The sequence below is a fragment of the Anabrus simplex genome, chromosome 6 (assembly GCF_040414725.1).
Source record: "Anabrus simplex isolate iqAnaSimp1 chromosome 6, ASM4041472v1, whole genome shotgun sequence".
Classification (NCBI taxonomy): Eukaryota; Metazoa; Arthropoda; class Insecta; order Orthoptera; family Tettigoniidae; genus Anabrus; species Anabrus simplex.
The window spans coordinates 246,803,712-246,822,983 of NC_090270.1; the positions used below are offsets into that span (position 1 = coordinate 246,803,712).

Consider the following 19,272-nt stretch of genomic DNA (forward strand, 5'->3'; position numbering starts at 1 on the left):
CCTCTAGTTGGTTCCATCTCTTTCTGAATCAGCTGTTCTCCCCAAACTAACTTATTTGCCATTCGTTTCTCTTGCTTCCTGTCGTTCACATTACCTTCCAAATTGACATTTGATAAATTGAGATCTCCCGCTACAATCACATTTCTTTCCATGTCGTTTCGCACATAGCTGATTACCTTATCTAGAAGTTCTGAATCAGCGTCAGCGCTTCCCTTTCCCGATCTTTACACTCCAAAGACATCAAGTTGTCTATTATCTTTGGGCATGATAAGCATTAGACTACTAACGGACAAGCAATGAACAAAATGAAAGTGTACGTGTCTAGAACCGACCATTAGTACGTAGCCTCCGTGGCGCAATCGGTTAGCGCGTTCGGCTGTTAACCGAAAGGTTGGTGGTTCGAGCCCACCCGGGGGCGACAACATTTTAAAGCCCAGTGTCACACTAGACGGTCGTACAACAGATGTTTCACTGCAGAAATATGTGGCCCCCAATGATAGCCAGGACAGCACTCCCTGGAAACACCGCAGCGTGACAGATGTGTGCATGTCCTTGGTTCTTATCGGTATGGGAATATTCTGATGAATACAAGGCATCATCCGATCAGGAGCAGGATAGCGTCACCATGACCATAAAATGTTTCCAGTTCTACAAGGATCTGTACTATATTGCAACAAGGAAAATACTCTTCGAGTTGACATACGTAAATCTTCATAGGAGACAGTTCGAATTTAAGTGACGTTGCTCCAGTTAAGCTCAACTTGCAGGAATCCAGTAAGATATGCCAGATATTTTCGATTCCGGAGGTCAAAGCGACTACATCACTACTTATCTAAAGAAGGCTTTTGTTAAGAATCAAACGTGGCTGAGGTAGACGGACTTTTGAAGGGTGCGATGTCGACATGTAAAATTCTTCTTTCTTTCTTTCTTTCTTTCTCTTTTTCTTTCTTAGTCCGTTCACCGTCCAGGGTTGATTTCGGAGCATATCTCTGTCCAAAGAGATTATAATATCACCTTCTCCCTCGCTTCATGCATAGCAGACCAGGAAAGAAATTGAGTGGCAGTGTCCTGGATGTGGGACATGTTCTCGGGCATACAACTGGGGGAGCACCAGTACATTGCCTAGGCGGTCTCACCTGCTATTCCAAACAGGGGCCTTGTGGGGGATGGGAAGATGGGAAGGGATAGGGAAGGAAGCGGTCATAGCCTTACGTTCTGTGCCATTCCGACATTTGCCTGGGGAAGAACCGGGAAACCAAAGAAAATCACGTCGAGGATGGCTGAGGTGGGAATCGAACCCCCACTAATCATTTGATCTCCCAAGGCTGAGTGACCCCATCTCAGACATCGTACCGTACCACTTTTCCGAATTTCGTAGCAGAGCCAGGAATCGAACCCGGGGCTCCGAAATGGCAGCTAATCGCACTAACCACTACACCACAGAGGCGGACAAAGCTCAACAATCAAGATATAATATTAACAGATAAAAGCTAAATGAAATATACAAGGTTAGCAACTGCATGTTGTAAATAGTAAATAGGCATACTGTATCGTATCGTATCGTATCCTAATCTGTTTACCCTCCAGGGTCAGTTTTTCCCTCGGACTTAGCGAGGGATCCCACCTCTACCGCATCAAGGGCAGCGTCCTGGAGCGAGGCAATGAGACGAGGGATACAACTGGAGAGGATGACCAGTACCTCGCCCAGGCGGCCGCACATACTATGGTGAACAGGGGCTTTGCGGGGGGATGCGAAGATTGGAAGGGATAGAAAAGAAGAAGGGAAGGAAGCGGCCGTGGCCTTAAGTTTGGTTCCATCCCGGCATTTATCATCATCATCATCATCATCTGTTTACCCTCCAGGTTCGGTTTTTCCCTCGGACTTAGCGAGGGATCCCACCTCTACCGCCTCAAGGGCAGTGTCCTGGAGCTTCAGACTCTTCGTCGGGTGATACAACTGGGGAGTATGACCAGTACCTCGCCCAGGCGGCCTCACCTGCTATGCTGAACAGGGGCCTTGTGGAGGGATGGGAAGATTGGAAGGGATAGGCAAGGAAGAGGGAAGGAAGCGGCCGTGGCCTTAAGTTAGGTACCATCCCGGCATTCGCCTGGAGGAGAAGTGGGAAACCACGGAAAACCACTTCCAGGATGGCTGAGGTGGGAATCGAACCCACCTCTACTCAGTTGACCTCCCGAGGCTGAGTGGACCCCGTTCCAGCCCTCGTACCACTTTTCAAATATCGTGGCAGAGCCGGGAATCGAACCCGGGCCTCCGGGGGTGGCAGCTAATCACGCTAACCACTACACCACAGAGGCGGACCCCGACATTTATTTGGAGGAGAATTGGGAAACCACGGAAAACCACTTCCAGGATGGCTAAGGAGGGAGTCGAACCCACCTGTACTCAGTTGACTTCCCGAGGCTGAGTGGACCCCGTTCCAGCCCTCGTACCACTTTTCAAATTACGTGGTAGAGGCGGGAATCGAGCCCAAGCTTCGGGGATGGCAGCTAATCACACCAAATACTACACCACAGACGGGTCCTCTGGTAACTTAATTAAAACTTGCGATAGCAGAGCACTCTCAGAATACAATGTATTAAGTACATGCGACACATGAGGAATAAGTCCTATCCAAGCACATAACTGGAAAACATTATAACTGTTAGAGGGATGCTGGTATCATTGAACAAAGAAATGTAGAGGGGCCGACGTACTTTCACAAACCAGTTCTGCCTCTAAACACACCTTAAATATCACACAGCAGTACTGACACGTTCTAGAACACATACACAGTAGTGTATCAGGACCGGGGGCATCAGTAATAATAAAATAACAGTAGGTACTAATACCGCATGTACATGAGATACTGATAACTGCCGTTACGACGAGGTGGCCGAGTGGTTAAGGCGTTCGACTGCTAATCCAATGTGCTCTGCACGCGTGGGTTCGAATCCCACCCTCGTCGATTGTAGAACTTTATGTCGAACCACATATGATGCTTTTGAAGTATAAAAGTATAATAGCAAAAAAACGTTTCTAAGCGGTGCTGTTAGGGCGCAGACACTACAAAGTGCATAGGTTCTTATTCATTCATATTGATACGTGCTGCCCGCCTCTGATGTATATTGGTTAGTGTGATTAGTTGCTACCCTCTCTCCCCCAGAGGACCGGGTTCCATTCCCGGCTCAGCCACGAGATTTAGAAAGAGGTACTAGGACTGGAACGGGGTCCACTCAGCCTCGAGAGGTCATGCTGGTAGACACGGGGCTCGATTCCCACTTCAGCTATCCTGGGAGTGGTTTTCATTGGTTTTTCTCCTCTCCTTCAGTCCAATGCCGGTTGGGTACCTAAACGTAGCCCACGGCCGCTTCATTGCCTACCCCTTCCAATCTCCCACCCACCGGCAAGGCCCTTTCAGCATAATAGGTGAGGTCGCCTTGGTCAGGTACTGTTTCTCCTTCCCAGACGTACCTCCGGTGAAAAGACTCACGCTCCAGGATACTGCATTTGAGGCGGTCCAGGTGGGATCTCTCGTTAAGTAGGAGAGAAAAAGCGACCCTCGGCGTTAAATGGATTAAGAGTGAAATAAGAATATGGAACAATACTCAATGATCAAAGTAAAAGAACGCTGTTTTGATTTTTTAGTGCTTCAACCAATGTCCTCCATATACAGTATTCTATTGATATTATATCTTCTTCTTAATCTGCTTACCCTCCGTGGTTGGTTTCTCCCTCGGACTCAGGGAGGGATCCCAAATCTACCGCATGAAGGGCAGTGACCTGAAGCGTGAGACATTGAGTCGGGGGACGAAACTGGGGAGAAGGACAAATACCTCGCCCAGGCGGTCTCACCTGCTATGCTGAACGTAGAGACAAAGAAGAGGGAAGGGAGTGCCTGTGGCCTTAAGTTACGTACCATCCCCGCATTTGCTTGGAGGAGAAGTGGGAAACCACGGGAAACCACTTCCAGGATGGCTAAGGAGGGAATCGAATCCACCTCTACTCAGTTGACCTCCCGAGGCTGAGTGGATCCCGTTCCATCCCTCATACCACATTTCAAATTTCGTGGCAGAGTCGGGGAATCGAAAACGTGCCTCGGAGGGTAGTTTCGTGTGGCTATTTCTAGCCGAGTGCAGCCCTTGTAAGGCAGTCCCTCCGATGAGGGTGGGCGGCATCTGCCATTTGTAGGACACTGCGTGTTATTGTTGTGGAGGATAGTGTTATGTGTGGTGTGTGAGTTGCTGGGATGTTGGGGACAGCACGAACACCCAGCCCCCGGGAAACTGGAATTAACCAATGAAGGTTAAAATCCCCGACCCGGCCGGGAATCGAACCCGGGACCCGCTGACCATTCAGCCAACGAGTCGGACGCCTCGGAGGGTGGCAGCTAATCACACAAACCACTACACCACAGAGGCGGACCATTAATAACATATTCACGCTACAAATGGCTGTTTTCGTAATTGAAATTTGCCGTGATGCAATGACGGTGTCAGTCAATATTCTTCCCGTAACATGAAAGGTGTCTGCCTCTGTGGTATAGTTGTTAGCGTGATTAGCTGCCCCCCCCCCCCTGAGGTCCGAGTTCTATTCCCAGCTCTGCCAAGAAATTTAATAAGTGGTACGAAGGCTGGAACGGGGCCATTCAGTCTCGGGAGGTCAACTGAGTACAGTGGAGGTTCGATTTCCACCTCAGCCATCCTCGAAGTAGTTTTTCGTGGTTTCCAACTCCTTCTCCAGGCAAATGCCATGATGGTACCTAACATACGGCCAAGGCTGCTTCCTTCCCCCACCCTTGCCAGTCCCTTCCAGTCTCCCCATCCCTCCACAAGCCCCTGTTCAGCATAGCAGGTTAGGCCGCCGGGACGAGGTCCAGATCCTCCTTCCAAGTTGTATCCCGACCCAACATCTTATGCTCCAGGACACTGCCTTCGAGGCGGTGGAGATGGAGTACGTCGCTGAGTCCGAGGGAAAAGCTAACCCTGGAGGGTAAACGGATTAAGAAAGAAGAATATGAAAGGTCTCAACGATCTAATAAGCGAGTAATACGTGCATAATATATTTATTTCAATATCATACACAGTAACGTTACATTATATAACGTTACCCCGCAATGAGCTCTGATACGAGTTCGACTTTTCGGCTGAATAGTCAGCGTAGAGGTTCTTGACTCAGGTGGTTCCGGGTTCGATTTAAGGCCGGGTCGGGGATTTTTACCTCGTCTCATTGGTTCCCGGGGCATGGGGACTTTGTGATTGTACCAACACCTTATTCTTCATGTTCAGGCTGATTTATTTTATGACAAGTGAGAGTGATTCGTGAAATTGCCGAGAAGGGATGTGGCGAAAAATATTTTTAGTGTAATCGAAATTCTTTTTCTGTCAATCTAATTCGTCTTGTGTTCTTGTAAAACTTACAAACTGTTAAACTTTCTCTGATAACCGTAAGATAATCGTTACGGCAACAGAGATTGTAGAGGGCCGATGACATTCGATGTTAGGCCCCTTTTAACAACAAGCATCATCATCAGAGATTGTAGAAATAACAGAGAAAGCGAAAAACCTGTTTAGCTTTCAGTTTATAATGCAGCTTATACGTAATATGCACAGTCCCTAGTCCGGGTGGACAAAGAAAGATAAACAATGAAAGGAAAAGAAAGTAGGAGAAGAGACAGTGAAAATGCCGTGTGGGACAATATTGTATTCTTTATGAGTAATTAAACCTGTTCATCTTCACCACTGGCGCGACAGCTCTTTGTGCGGCTTGGCCTTCTGAAGAAGTTTTTCCCATTCTTTCCTGTTACGTTCACAGCTCCTCCAATTCTCGATTCCAATTATCTTTACACCCCCTCTCACCAGTTCTTCCCACCTTAACTTTGGTCTACCAACTTTCCTGATTCCTTCTGGCATTGCTTTAAATATCATTATCATTCTGCCATTAGCACGCAGCACATGTCCTGCCCACTCCAACCTTCTGATATTTATACAGTTAACAATGCTTGGTTCGTTAAACAAATGATACAATTCATGATTATATCTTTTTGTCCAGAAACCATTTCCTTCCACTGGCCCAAAATTTTGCCACAAAATCTTTATTTCAACTATACCGAGCTGTCTTCATTAGATAATGATAGTATCCGGGTCTCACCACCATATGTTAATAGAGGCTTTACTAAAACTTTATACATAGGGACTTTAGTTTTCCTGAACAGCAGCTAAGACTTGACATGTTTCTGAGGCCATCTTAGCACCTGTTAGCAGACAGTATACGTTTTTGGATTTCAGAACTAACATTGTTCTTAGAATTAATTTCTGATCCAAGGTCGGTAAAACTACGGGCAACATCAAAGTTATACGAGCCAATTTCTGTGAATGTAGACCCACTAGGCTATTCTCCGGACCACCTTTTGAGCAGACTAAAGCGGAAGTGAGTGTAAAGACCAGGGGATGGCGCGGGCGACAGGGGCAGCGCCTTCGGTGTTGTCACACGGTTGGGGAGGGGGCAAGGGGGGTGCGCTACTCAAGGCGAGTTTTGGCAATCGTGCAGTCAATGCGGAGCTGCCATACTTACTCACTCAGTAAGAACACGTGTGTGCAGTTTCAGTCACAGTCTATTTAAAAAAGCAGTGAGAGAATTTTATCAGTGTGCTTCGCTTTTACAAAAACAGTGTATGTGCGTATTGTGTGCTAATTCATAATTCTTGTAGTCTTTTGTACGTTTGTAGGTTTCTTCTTACTCGTTATTGGATATTATTGTGCAATGGATCCTAACAAAAATTCACCAGACTGTTATCAGTTGAAGAAGAAACGCAAGATTTTTACTTCCGGCGAGAGAAATATGATTCTGTCTGTTTATAAGCATTTCCGAGCGAATAGTATTGACGGCGGGATTAGTTTACCTCGTGTGCTGACCCCGGTTCTGATTCCGACTTGGGTGTGCAGCCACTCGATAGTGACACAGATTAATTACTGCGGCACAAGCTAAGCTGACGCTGAAACCTCCTGAATAATAATAATAATAATAATAATAATATGTAATAACATTTTTATAAAAATATATTTGTAATAACTAATTTATTGAAATTGTACTGGACAAAGTGGAGGTGGGACAGGTTTTCGCCTGGATCCTCAACTTCATATGTCAGTTCCAAGTTAATTCCATTATGAGTAGGCCCATCCTATAATCCTCACTTTACTCCCTTTTTCATAAATCGCCCGTGAGTAGCAGCTCATTTCAATAAGAAATCAGGTCATATATTTAGATAATAATAGTCTATATATATAAAATAACTTGTCCTGACTGACTGACTGATTCATCATCGCTGAGCCAAAACTACTGGACATAAAGAAATGAAACTTTGGGGATACATTTATATTAAAACGTAGGTGCTCGCTAAGAGAGGTTTTTTGGATATTCCGTCGCTAAGGGGATGAAAAAGGGGGGTGAAATTGTAAAATGAGTGTACCTATATCTCAAAACATTAAAAGTTTACAGATGTAAAAATTGGTATTTAGGATCTTCTTTAAAAATAAGGAAATACGTATTTTTTTGTTTTCGGAAAATCCCAATAGGAGGGGTAAAAAAAGGGTGAAAAAGTGGTTGAATGCCTTTAATCAGGATACCGGTACGTATATCTCAGAAACTGAAGATATTACAGACCTGAAAATTGGTACTTTTGATCTCTCTTAAAAATAAAGAAACACATATTTTTTTGTTTTTGGAAAATCCAATTAATGGGAGGGTAAAAAGGGGGGGTGAATTTTAAAAATGAGTGCATCTATATCTCAAAACTTTTAAAGTTTACAGATGTAAAAATTGGTATTTAGAATCTTCATTAAAAATAAAAAATCACGTACTTTTTTGTTTTCGGAAAATCCCAATAGGAGGGGTGAAAAGGGGTGAACAATGGGTTGAATGCCTTTAATGAGGATACTTATATCTCAGAAACTGAAGATATTACAGACGTGAATTTTAGTGTTTGGGATCTCCTTCAAAAATAAGGAAACACGTATTTTTTTGTTTTGGGAAAATCCAGTTAATGGGGGGGGGTGAAAGGGGGGTGAATTTTTAAAATGAGTGTATCTATATCTCAAAACTTTTAAAGTTTATAGATGTAAAATATGGTATTTAGAATCACCTTTAAAAATAAAGAAACACGTATTTTTTATTTTCGGAAAATCCCGATAGGAAGGGTGGAAGAGGGTGAAAAAAGGGTTGAATGCCTTTAATGAGGCTACTTATATTTCAGACCTGAAAATTGGTATTGGGGATCCACTTTAAAAATAAGGAAACACGTATTTTTTCGTTCTTGGAAAATCCAAATAATGGGGGGTGAATTTTTAAAATGAGTGTGTCTATATCTTAAAACTTTAAAAGTTTACAGATGTAAAAATTGGTATTTAGAATCTGCTTTAAAAAGAAAGGAACACTAATTTTTTTTTTCGGAAAATCCCAATAGGAGGGGTGAAACAGGGGTTGAATGCCTTTAATGAGGATACTTAAATCTCAGAAACTGAAGATATTACAGACCTGAAAATTGGTATTTGGGATCTCCTTTCAAAATAAAGAAACATTTTTTTTTTTTGCTTTTGGAAAATCCAATTAATGGGGGATGACAAGGGGGGGTTAATTTTTATACAGTACATCTCAAAAACTTAACATGTTACAGAAGTGAAAAATGGTATTTTTATCTCTGTTAAAAATAAAGAAACGTGTATTTTTAGTTTTCGGAATTACCACTTGGGTGGAGAGGGGGAGGGGGGTAAAAGGGACTGAAAATGGTGTTAATTATTTTAATTAGACTACTGTTATCTCAAAAATGAAGTTGTTACAGACGTGAAATTTGATATTTGGAATCTGCTTTAAAAGTAAAGAAACACCTATTGTCGGAAAATCCAATGAATGCGGGGGGGGGGGGGGAGGTGAAAGAATTTAAAATTAATTGACTTAATTGTATGAGAATACTAACATCTAATAAAAACTAAAGTTGTTAGGACCTACAGACGTGAAAATTGGTATTTGGTTCTCCTTTAAAAACAAAGAAAAACCCGTTTAGGGGGGGGGGGAATCATCTTGGGGGGCAGGAGTGAAAAGGAATTGAATTCCTTTCATGAGGACACATAAATCAAGAACTGAAGAAGTTAGAGTCGTGATAATTGGTATTTAGACGATTCTTTTCTATTAAAGAAACAAGTATTTTTTGCCGGAAAATTCACTTGGAGGTGGGGAGGAGTGTGAAAGTGAAAAATGTGAATTATTTTTATCTCAAAACAAAAGGTAATAGACGTGAACATTGGTGTTTGGAATCTCCTTTAAACATAAAGAAACACGCCTTCTTTTAGTTCTTTGGGGGGGGGGGGTGTAAATAAACTTAACGGCGGTGGGGTGTAAACGGAGGTGAGACCAATTAATTTTACTGTTCATAATGTATTTATAAGGAGCCTCCGTTGCTCAGGTGGCATCGCGCCGGCCTCTCACAGCTGGGTTCCCTGGTTGAAATCCTGGTCTCTACATGTGACATTTGTGCTGGACAAAATGGAGGCGGGACAGGTTTTTCCTGTCACCATTCATTCCAGCAACACTGTCCAATATCATTTCATTTCATTTGTCATTCATTAATCATTGCCCCAGAGGAGTGCGACAGGTTTCGGCAGCTGGCACAATTCCTGTTGTCGTCGCTAGATGGGGGCTTTATTCATTCCTTTCCTGACCCTGTGGAATGACTGGAAACAGGCTGTAGATTTTCGATGTACTTATTCTGATCATAAACCGATCATTATTAATGTTTCCTGGGTTCGTTTTCAAGAGCCATCTTTTCCTTCGGAGAACGTTCTTAGATTACAGTAGATTCTCCTGGCATATAAATAAAAATTTAAACACATTTGAAATAAACGATAGGAATGAGATTGACCGTCCTATTTTTCACCTCTATAATAAGGTCAATAATGCACGGAAGTATGTCATTTGAATCGCCAGAAATCCCGCACACTTGCCTACGCGCGACAATGGTGCTGGTCACATTCTCAACAATGACAATGGCAGCACATGTAATTTACCGCCAAGTAGTGGTCTTAATAATAATAATAATAATAATAATAATAATAATAATAATAATAATAATAATAATAATAATAATAATAATAATAATAATAATGTTCTGGACCGTCGTCAAATGTGCGGACCGTGCTGGAAACGGATCCTGGACGGGTAATGACTAAGAATGCAGTCCGACCGCGGGTTCAGTACCGCCAAGGCACCCAAGACGACACCATCCCGGATCTGCTGAAGGATTTGATATAATTATATCAAAAATGCTTATAGGAAAAGATGGCAAAGATTTAGGGACCCAACTGGCCGGGTGGAATACCTGGACCTAGCCCAGGAAGTACGAAATCGATTGCTGGAAAGAAAGATTGAAGGATGGGAGGAAACTTGCCGTAATGTATTAATAAACGAGTCAGATCGCGAATTTTGGTGGATTCTCTCAGATAATGAGTCATATCGCGAATTTCGGCGGATTTTATATAAAACAATAAGCATTCAATAATACATTTCAGTATAATACCGTAGCGAAGCACGGGTATCTTGCTTGTCAATAATAAATAATATATATATACTGTATATTAATAATAATAATAATATTTTTATAGTCCGCCTCTGTGGTGTAGTGGTTAGCGTGATTAGCTGCCACCCCCGGAGGTCCGGGTTCGATTCCCGGCTCTGTCACGAAATTTGAAAAATGGTACGAGGGCTGGAACGGGGTCCACTCAACCTCGGAAGGTCAACTGAGTAGAGTTGGGTTCGATTCCCACCTCAGCCATCCTCGAAGTGGTTTTCCGTGGTTTCCCACTTCTCCTCCAGGCAAATGCAGGGATAGTACCTCACTTAAGGCCACGGCAGCTTCCTTCCCTCTTCCTTGTCTGTCCCATCCAATCTTCCCATCCCTCCACAAGGCCCCTGTTCAGCATAGCAGGAGAGGCCGCCTGGGCGAGGTACTGGTCATTCTCCCCTGTTGTATCCCCCGACTCAAAGTCTGAAACTCCAGAACACTGCCCTTGAGGCGGTAGAGGTGAGATCCCTCGCTGAGTCCAAGGGAAAAGCGAACCCTGGAGGGTAAACAGATTAAGAAGAAAAAGAATATTTTTATAAAAATATATTTGTAATAACAAATTTATTGAAATTGTACTGTGAAATTGTAGTTAGTATATTAAAAGCCTCTGTGGCTCAGGAGGCGGCGCGTCTGCCTCTCAATGCTGGGTTCCGTGGTTCAAATCCCGGTCACTCCATGTGAGATTTGTGCTGGACAAAACGGAGGCGGGACAGGTTTTTCTCCGGGTACTCCGGTTTTCCCTGTCAACTTTCATTCCAGCATCACTCTCCAGTATCATTTAATTTCATCCGTCATTCATTAATCATTGCCCCAGAGGAGTGAAACAGGCTTCGGCAGCCGGCTCAATTCCTGTCCTCGCTGCAAGATGGGGCTTTATTTACTCCATCCCTGACCCGGTCATTGACTGGAAAGCAGACTGTAGGTTTTCACATTAAAATGTAATTCAGTAAATTAATTGTTTAAAGATGTAAGCCGTTAAAAAACTGTATGGGATTCTAACACGCATACGTTAATGTATAAATTATTTTTAATTCATTCGATGTTCAATCCGTGAGCTGTGCTGTATTATAGTGGTGGAATACAACTTTGAATCGCGCGCCGGCTCATTTGGCAACCACGCCGAGTGTGACGAGACAATGACGTCGCTTCCGCTTTAGTCTGCTCAAAAGGTGGTCCGGAGAATAGTCTTTCTCGGTTCCGGCATGTACTTAGTTTTTCCTTCATTAATCTGTAAATTAATCTTTCTTGTCGCTTTTTTGAGGCTTGTGAAAGCTTCTTTCCATGCTCTAGGTTTTCTTACGATTAAATCAGTATCATCTGCATATGCCAAAACTTTAAACTGATTTATATTATATGATTCCCCTTGTGTTGATATTCGCATCTCTAATAACTTTCTCTAAAGCTATATTGAACAAAAGCATGATACTGAATCTCTTTGCCTAACTCCGTTCATGATCGTTACAGCACTTAACATATTCTGGATCTTAATTTGATCCCGAGTATTTTCCAAGGTAAAGAGCGTCGAAGTAGAAGTGAACGTTTATTCCTAAAGCACAGGTATTTATCCACTTACACTTGGATGTGTGGCCTTTCATTGACTCGTAATTGGACATCGTACTTTCACATGATAGCTTCTCATAATTAGAGAACATATTCCTTCGAGAACATTCGCCAGGTGCTGTCAATTGGAGCGGCCTCGAGAAATTCCTGGCTGGTCGCATGACTACGACGAGCCGGTCGATTGAAAAATCAATACACTGCCAGTCTACCTGTTCAAAACGGTTCTCTGCGCGAAGACACGACTGGGTTAGAATAAACTTGTAACATATTACACTCAATGAAAAAATGATACAATCTATTTAGCACTTATAATAAACTATTCATTATAGGCCAAATTTGAAGGGACAGTATGACTGCCAATTATGTTTGCCATCATGTCATCCTTAGCTGACTTCTTTGCTAGATTCAATTTCCTAGTAAGTTCCTTCAATTTCTCCTTACTTCCACAACCATTTCTAACTCTATTTTACTCCAAACTGCACCTCCATAGCCTCTTTATTTCTCTGCTATAATAAAGTGAGTCTTCACAATTCCTTGTCACCTATAAAGGTATAAATCCGTTTTAACATTCCTCAACAATTGCTTTAAAGCAATCCCAGAGTCTGTTTACCGAGCTCGATAGCTGCAGTCGCTTACGTGCTGCCAGTGTCCATTATTCGGGAGATACTGGGTACGAATACCACCGTCGGCAGCCCTGAAGAAGATTTTCCGTGGTTTCCCATTTTCACACGGGGCAAATGCTAGGACTGTACCTTAATTAAGGCCACGGCCACTTCCTTCCCACTCGTACACTCCTAGCCCCTTCCTGTCCCATCGTCGCCCTAACACTTATCTGTGTCGGTGCGACGTAAAGCAACTTGCAAAAAAATAAGAGTCTGTTTACATTTTCATTTATCGTTTTCTGTCGATCACAGTTACTTTTTAAACTCCCTCATGCCTGTTTTACCAGCCATGTGGTACCTATTAGCTCTACTTTAAGACCTTCCACTCTACCACATTTATTTTTAACTGCGATCACTAATACCATCTATTACTTCGGTTTCTCTATAGAGCTCGTCTAGTTTTACCAGCACCACGTCCAATATATTCTTCCCTCTAGTTGGTTCCATCTCTTTCTGAATCAGATGTCCTTCCCAAATTCGTTTCTCATGCTTCCTGTCGTTCACATTACCTTCCAAATTGACATTTGATAAATTGAGGTCTCCCGCTACAATCACATTACTTTCCAAGTCGTTTCCCACATAGCTGATTACCTTATCAAATAGTTCTGAATCAGCGTCAGCGCTTCCCTTTCCCGATCTGTTCGGCTGTTAACCGAAAGGTTGGTGGTTCGAGCCCACCCGGGGACGACAACATTTTAAAGCCCAGTGTCACACTACAAGGTCCTTCAACAGATGTTTCACTGTAGAAATATGTGGCCCCCTACGATAGTCAGGACGCCACACCCTGGAAACACCGCAGCGTGACAGATGTGTGCATGTCCTTGGTTCTTATCGGTATGGGGATATACTGATGAATACAAGGCATCACCGATTAGGAGCAGGGTAGTGTCACCATGACCATACAATCTTTCCAGTTCTACAAGTATCTGTACTCCCCTGGTTGTACGTGTGGTCCACCCAGGATATATATTGCAAACAAGGAAAATACTCAGACATACGTAAATCTTCATAGGAGACAGTTCGAATATAAGTGAAGTTGCTCCAGTTAGGCTCAACTTGCAGGAATCTAGTAAGATATGCCACATATTTTTGATTCCGGAGGTCAAATCGACTGCATCACTATTTATCTACCGAAGGCTTTTGTTAGGGTTCAAACGTGGCTGAGGTAGACGGACTTTCGAAGGGCGATATGCCGACATATAAAATACTTCATTTTTCTTTCTTTCTTTCTTTCTTTCTTTCTTTCTGAGTCCGTTCACCGTTCAGGGTTGGTTTTCCCTGTGGAGCATATCTCTGTCCAATGAGATCATAATATCACCTTCTGCCTCGCTCGATGCATAGCACACCAAGAAAATGTTGAGTGGTAGTGTCCTGGATGTGGGACATTTGGCCGGGCATACAACTGGGGGAGCACCAGTACCTTGCCTCGGAGGCTTCACCTGCTATTCTTAACAGGGGTGTTGTGGGGGATGGGAAGTTGGAAAGGGATAGGGAAGGATGCGGTCATATCTTTACGTTCGGTGCCATTCCGACATTTGCCTGGGGAAGAACTGGGAAACCACAGAAAATCACGTCGAGATGGCTGAGGAGGGAATCGAACCCACCTGTACTCAGTTGACCTCCCGAGGCTGAGTGGAACCCTGTCCAGCCCTCGTACCACTTTTCAAATTTCGTGGTGGAGACGGGAATCGAGCCCAGGCCTCCGGGGATGGCAGCTAATCACACCAAATACTACACCACATACGGGTCCTCTAGTAACTTAATTAAAACTTGCGATAGCTGAGCACTTTCAGAACGCAGTGTATGAAGTACATGCGACACATGAGGAATAAGTCCTATCCAAGCACAAAACTGGAAAACATAATAACTGTTAGAGGGATGCTGGTATCATTGAACAAAGAAATGTAGAGTGGCCGACGTACTTTCACAAACCAGTTCTGCCTCTAAACACACCTTAAATATCACACAGCAGTACTGACACGTTCTAGAACACATACACAGTAGTGTATCAGGACCGGGCGCATCAATAATAATAAAATAACAGTAAGACCTAATACCGCAGGTACGTGAGATACTGATGCCGGCCGTTACGACGAGGTGGCCGAGTGGTTAAGGCGTTGGACTGCTAATCCAATGTGCTCTGCACGCGTGGGTTCGAATCCCATCCTCGTCGATTGTAGAATTTTATGTCGAACCACATATGATGCTTTTGAAGTATAAAAGTATAATAGCAAAAAAAACGTTTCTAAGCGGTGCTGTTAGGGCGCAGACACTACTAAGTGCATAGGTTCTTATTCATTCATATTGATACGTGCTGCCCGCCTCTGATGTATATTGGTTAGTGTGATTAGTTGATACCCTCTCTCCCCCAGAGGGCCGGATTCTATTCCTGGCTCAGCCACGAAATTTAGAAAGAGGTACTAGGACTGGAACGGGGTCCAATCAGCCTCGAGAGGCCGTGCTGCTGGAGACGGGGCTCGATTCCCACTTAAGCTATCCTGGGAGTGGTTTTCATTGGTTTCTCTCCTCTCCTTCAATCTAATGCCGGTTGGATACCTAACCGTAGGCCACGGCCGCTTCATTGCCTATCCCTTCCGATCTCCCATCCATCGGCAAGGCCCTTTCAGCATATTAGATTAGGTCGCCTTGGTCAGGTACTGTTTCTCCTTTCCAAACGACCAAGCTCGATAGCTGCAGTCGCTTAAGCGCGGCCAGTATCCAGTATTCGGGAGATAGTAGGTTCAAACCCCACTGTCGGCAGCCCTGAAAATGGTTCTCCGTGGTTTCCCATTTTCACACCAGGCAAATGCTGGGGCTGTACCTTAATTAAGGCCAAGGCCGCTTCCTTCTCACTCCTAGCCCTTTCCTGTCCCATCGTCGCCATAAGACCTATCTGTGTCGGTGCGGCGTAAAGCAACTTGCTTTCCAGACGTACCTCCGGTGCAAAGTCTCACGCTCCAGGATACTGCATTTGAGGCGGTCGAGAAGGGATCTCTCGTTGATTCGGAGAGAAAAAGCAACCCTCGGCGTTAAATGGATTAAGAATAAAATAAGAATCTGGAACAATACTCAATGATCAAAGTAAAAGAACGCTGTTTTGATTTTTTTTAGTGTTTCAACCAATGTCCTGTATATATTCTGTTGATATTATATTTTCTTCTTAATCTGCTTACCCTTGTAACCGTACAACAGGGTTACAGATTCCACTCAGTATTTATTATTATTATTATTATTATTATTATTATTATTATTATTATTATTATTATTATTAACCCGATTCATTAGATTTTATATTGTGTTTCTCATCATTTAGACTGTAATAATTAGGTATCACGCATATTATTGTATTTAATCATAGGTTAAGTGAATATGTTTGTAATTATGCTGTATATTAGTAAGTGAGATTTGTTGGTTTGATATAGTCATTCTGTGGCTTGTAACTCTAGGCAGATGTGTTGGCAGAGTATTTTGCAATCGAGGCTATGTTTAACTGAGAATGTTATGTGCAAGTAGGTTTTCCGGTGACTCATGCCGCATAGTCACTGTAATCCGCTTGGGTAAGCTTATACGACACATGACTGATGACATCAGTGCGTGGACACGTGATTGCGACCAAGTGTCAGTATTCGCCAGCTACTGTATGTTGAGCTGGAACGGATGAACAGAGAGTAGGGAGATGAGTTGTCATCGCGAGGTTATAAAAGTCGATGCAACGGTGGTGAGAGTTATCATATCTATCAGATCATATGTATCAGTCAGATGTATCAAATGGAAGAAGTGGTCATAGAGTGATGGTCAGTGCTAAGAGTTGTGTTTGAGGAAGTAATAATCGAGGAGGTCTACAAGTGGTGGTGGTATCCGAGCAGAAACCGGTACTATGCTGTAAAGAAACATCATCTTCTTGTGAGGATGGACTTCACAAGATGTTTCAATAATATTTTCCAATTTCTTATAATATATTGAGTGGACGTAATTACATTGGAGCTCCCTACACGCGTACATGGTATGTAGGCCAACTCCTTGTCTCTTTACCGAGCTCGATAGCTGCAGTCGCTTACGTGCTGCCAGTGTCCATTATTCGGGAGATAGTGGGTACGAACCCCACCGTCGGCAGCCCTGAAGATGGTTTTCCGTGGTTTCCCATTTTCACACGAGTCAAATGCTAGGGCTGTACCTTAATTAAGGCCACTGCCACTTCCTTCCAACTCGTACACTCCTAGCCCCTTCCTGTCCCATCGTCGCCGTAAGTCTTATCTGTGTCGGTGCGACGTAAAGCAACTTGCAAAAAAATAGGAGTCTGTTTACATTTTCATTTATCGTTTTCTGTCGATCATAGTTACTTTTTAAACTCCCTCATGCCTGTTTTACCAGCCATGTGGTACCTATTAGCTCTACTTTAAGACCTTCCACTCTACCACATTTATTTTTAACTGCGATCACTAATACCATCTATTACTTCGGTTTCTCTATAGAGCTCGTCTAGTTTTACCACCACCACGTCCAATATATTCTTCCCTCTAGTTGGTTCCATCTCTTTCTGAATCAGATGTCCTTCCCAAATTCGTTGCTCATGCTTCCTGTCGTTCACATTACCTTCCAAATTGACATTTGATAAATTGAGGTCTCCCGCTACAATCACATTACTTTCCAAGTCGTTTCCCACATAGCTGATTACCTTATCAAATAGTTCTGAATCAGCGTCAGCACTTCCCTTTCCCGATCTGTACACTCCAAAGACATCAAGCAGTCATTATCTTTAGGCATGATAAGCATTAGACAAGCAATGAACAAAATGAAAGTGCACGTGTCTAGAACTGGTCATTCTTAACGCCATTAGCACGTAGCCTCCGTGGCGCAATCGGCTAGCGCGTTCGGCTGTTAACCGAAAGGTTGGTGGTTCGAGCCCACCCGGGGGCGACAACATTTTAAAGCCCAGTGTCACACTACAAGGTCCTTCAACAGATGTTTCACTGTAGAAATATGTGGCCCCCTACGATAGTCAGGACGCCACACCCTGGAAACACCGCAGCGTGACAGATGTGTGCATGTCCTTGGTTCTTATCGGTATGGGGATATACTGATGAATACAAGGCATCACCGATTAGGAGCAGGGTAGTGTCACCATGACCATACAATCTTTCCAGTTCTACAAGTATCTGTACTCCCCTGGTTGTACGTGTGGTCCACCCAGGATATATATTGCAAACAAGGAAAATACTCTTAGACATACGTAAATCTTCATAGGAGACAGTTCGTATTTAAGTGAAGTTGCTCCAGTTAGGCTCAACTTGCAGGAATCTAGTAAGATATGCCACATATTTTTGATTCCGGAGGTCAAATCGACTGCATCACTATTTATCTACCGAAGGCTTTTGTTAGGGTTCAAACGTGGCTGAGGTAGACGGACTTTCGAAGGGCGGTATGACGACATATAAAATTCTTCATTTTTCTTTCTTTCTTTCTTTCTTCCTTTCTGAGTCCGTTCACCGTCCAGGGATGGTTTTCCCTGTGGAGCATATCTCTGTCCAATGAGATCATAATATCACCTTCTGCCTCGCTCGATGCATAGCACACCAAGAAAATGTTGAGTGGTAGTGTCCTGGATGTGGGACATTTGGTCGGGCATACAACTGGGGGAGCACCAGTACCTTGCCTCGGCGGCTTCACCTGCTATTCTTAACAGGGGTGTTGTGGGGGATGGGAAGTTGGAAAGGGATAGGGAAGGATGCGGTCATATCTTTACGTTCGGTGCCATTCCGACATTTGCCTGGGGAAGAACTGGGAAACCACAGAAAATCACGTCGAGATGGCTGAGGAGGGAATCGAACCCACCTGTACTCAGTTGACCTCCCGAGGCTGAGTGGAACCCTGTCCAGCCCTCGTACCACTTTTCAAATTTCGTGGTGGAGACGGGAATCGTGCCCAGGCCTCCGGGGATGGCAGCTAATCACACCAAATACTACACCACATACGGGTCCTCTAGTAACTTAATTAAAACTTGCGATAGCTGAGCACTTTCAGAACGCAGTGTATGAAGTACATGCGACACATGAGGAATAAGTCCTATCCAAGCACAAAACTGGAAAACATAATAACTGTTAGAGGGATGCTGGTATCATTGAACAAAGAAATGTAGAGTGGCCGACGTACTTTCACAAACCAGTTCTGCCTCTAAACACACCTTAAATATCACACAGCAGTACTGACACGTTCTAGAACACATACACAGTAGTGTATCAGGACCGGGCGCATCAATAATAATAAAATAACAGTAAGACCTAATACCGCAGGTACGTGAGATACTGATGCCGGCCGTTACGACGAGGTGGCCGAGTGGTTAAGGCGTTGGACTGCTAATCCAATGTGCTCTGCACGCGTGGGTTCGAATCCCATCCTCGTCGATTGTAGAATTTTATGTCGAACCACATATGATGCTTTTG

General features: G+C 43.7%; 5 non-coding genes across 5 annotated transcripts; all 5 read left to right on the forward strand.

Moving 5' to 3' along the window:
- Positions 1–344: 344 nt before the first annotated feature.
- Positions 345–418, forward strand: TRNAN-GUU (transfer RNA asparagine (anticodon GUU)). The gene has a single exon. It is a non-coding gene; the product is annotated as a tRNA-Asn (tRNA).
- A 2,466-nt stretch (positions 419–2,884) lies between these two features.
- TRNAS-GCU (transfer RNA serine (anticodon GCU)) lies at positions 2,885–2,966 on the forward strand. Its single transcript has one exon. It is a non-coding gene; the product is annotated as a tRNA-Ser (tRNA).
- Positions 2,967–14,923: 11,957 nt separating this feature from the next.
- TRNAS-GCU (transfer RNA serine (anticodon GCU)) lies at positions 14,924–15,005 on the forward strand. Its single transcript has one exon. It is a non-coding gene; the product is annotated as a tRNA-Ser (tRNA).
- A 2,670-nt stretch (positions 15,006–17,675) lies between these two features.
- On the forward strand, positions 17,676–17,749 carry TRNAN-GUU (transfer RNA asparagine (anticodon GUU)). Its single transcript has one exon. It is a non-coding gene; the product is annotated as a tRNA-Asn (tRNA).
- Positions 17,750–19,151: 1,402 nt separating this feature from the next.
- On the forward strand, positions 19,152–19,233 carry TRNAS-GCU (transfer RNA serine (anticodon GCU)). The gene has a single exon. It is a non-coding gene; the product is annotated as a tRNA-Ser (tRNA).
- The last annotated feature ends 39 nt before the right edge of the window (positions 19,234–19,272 follow it).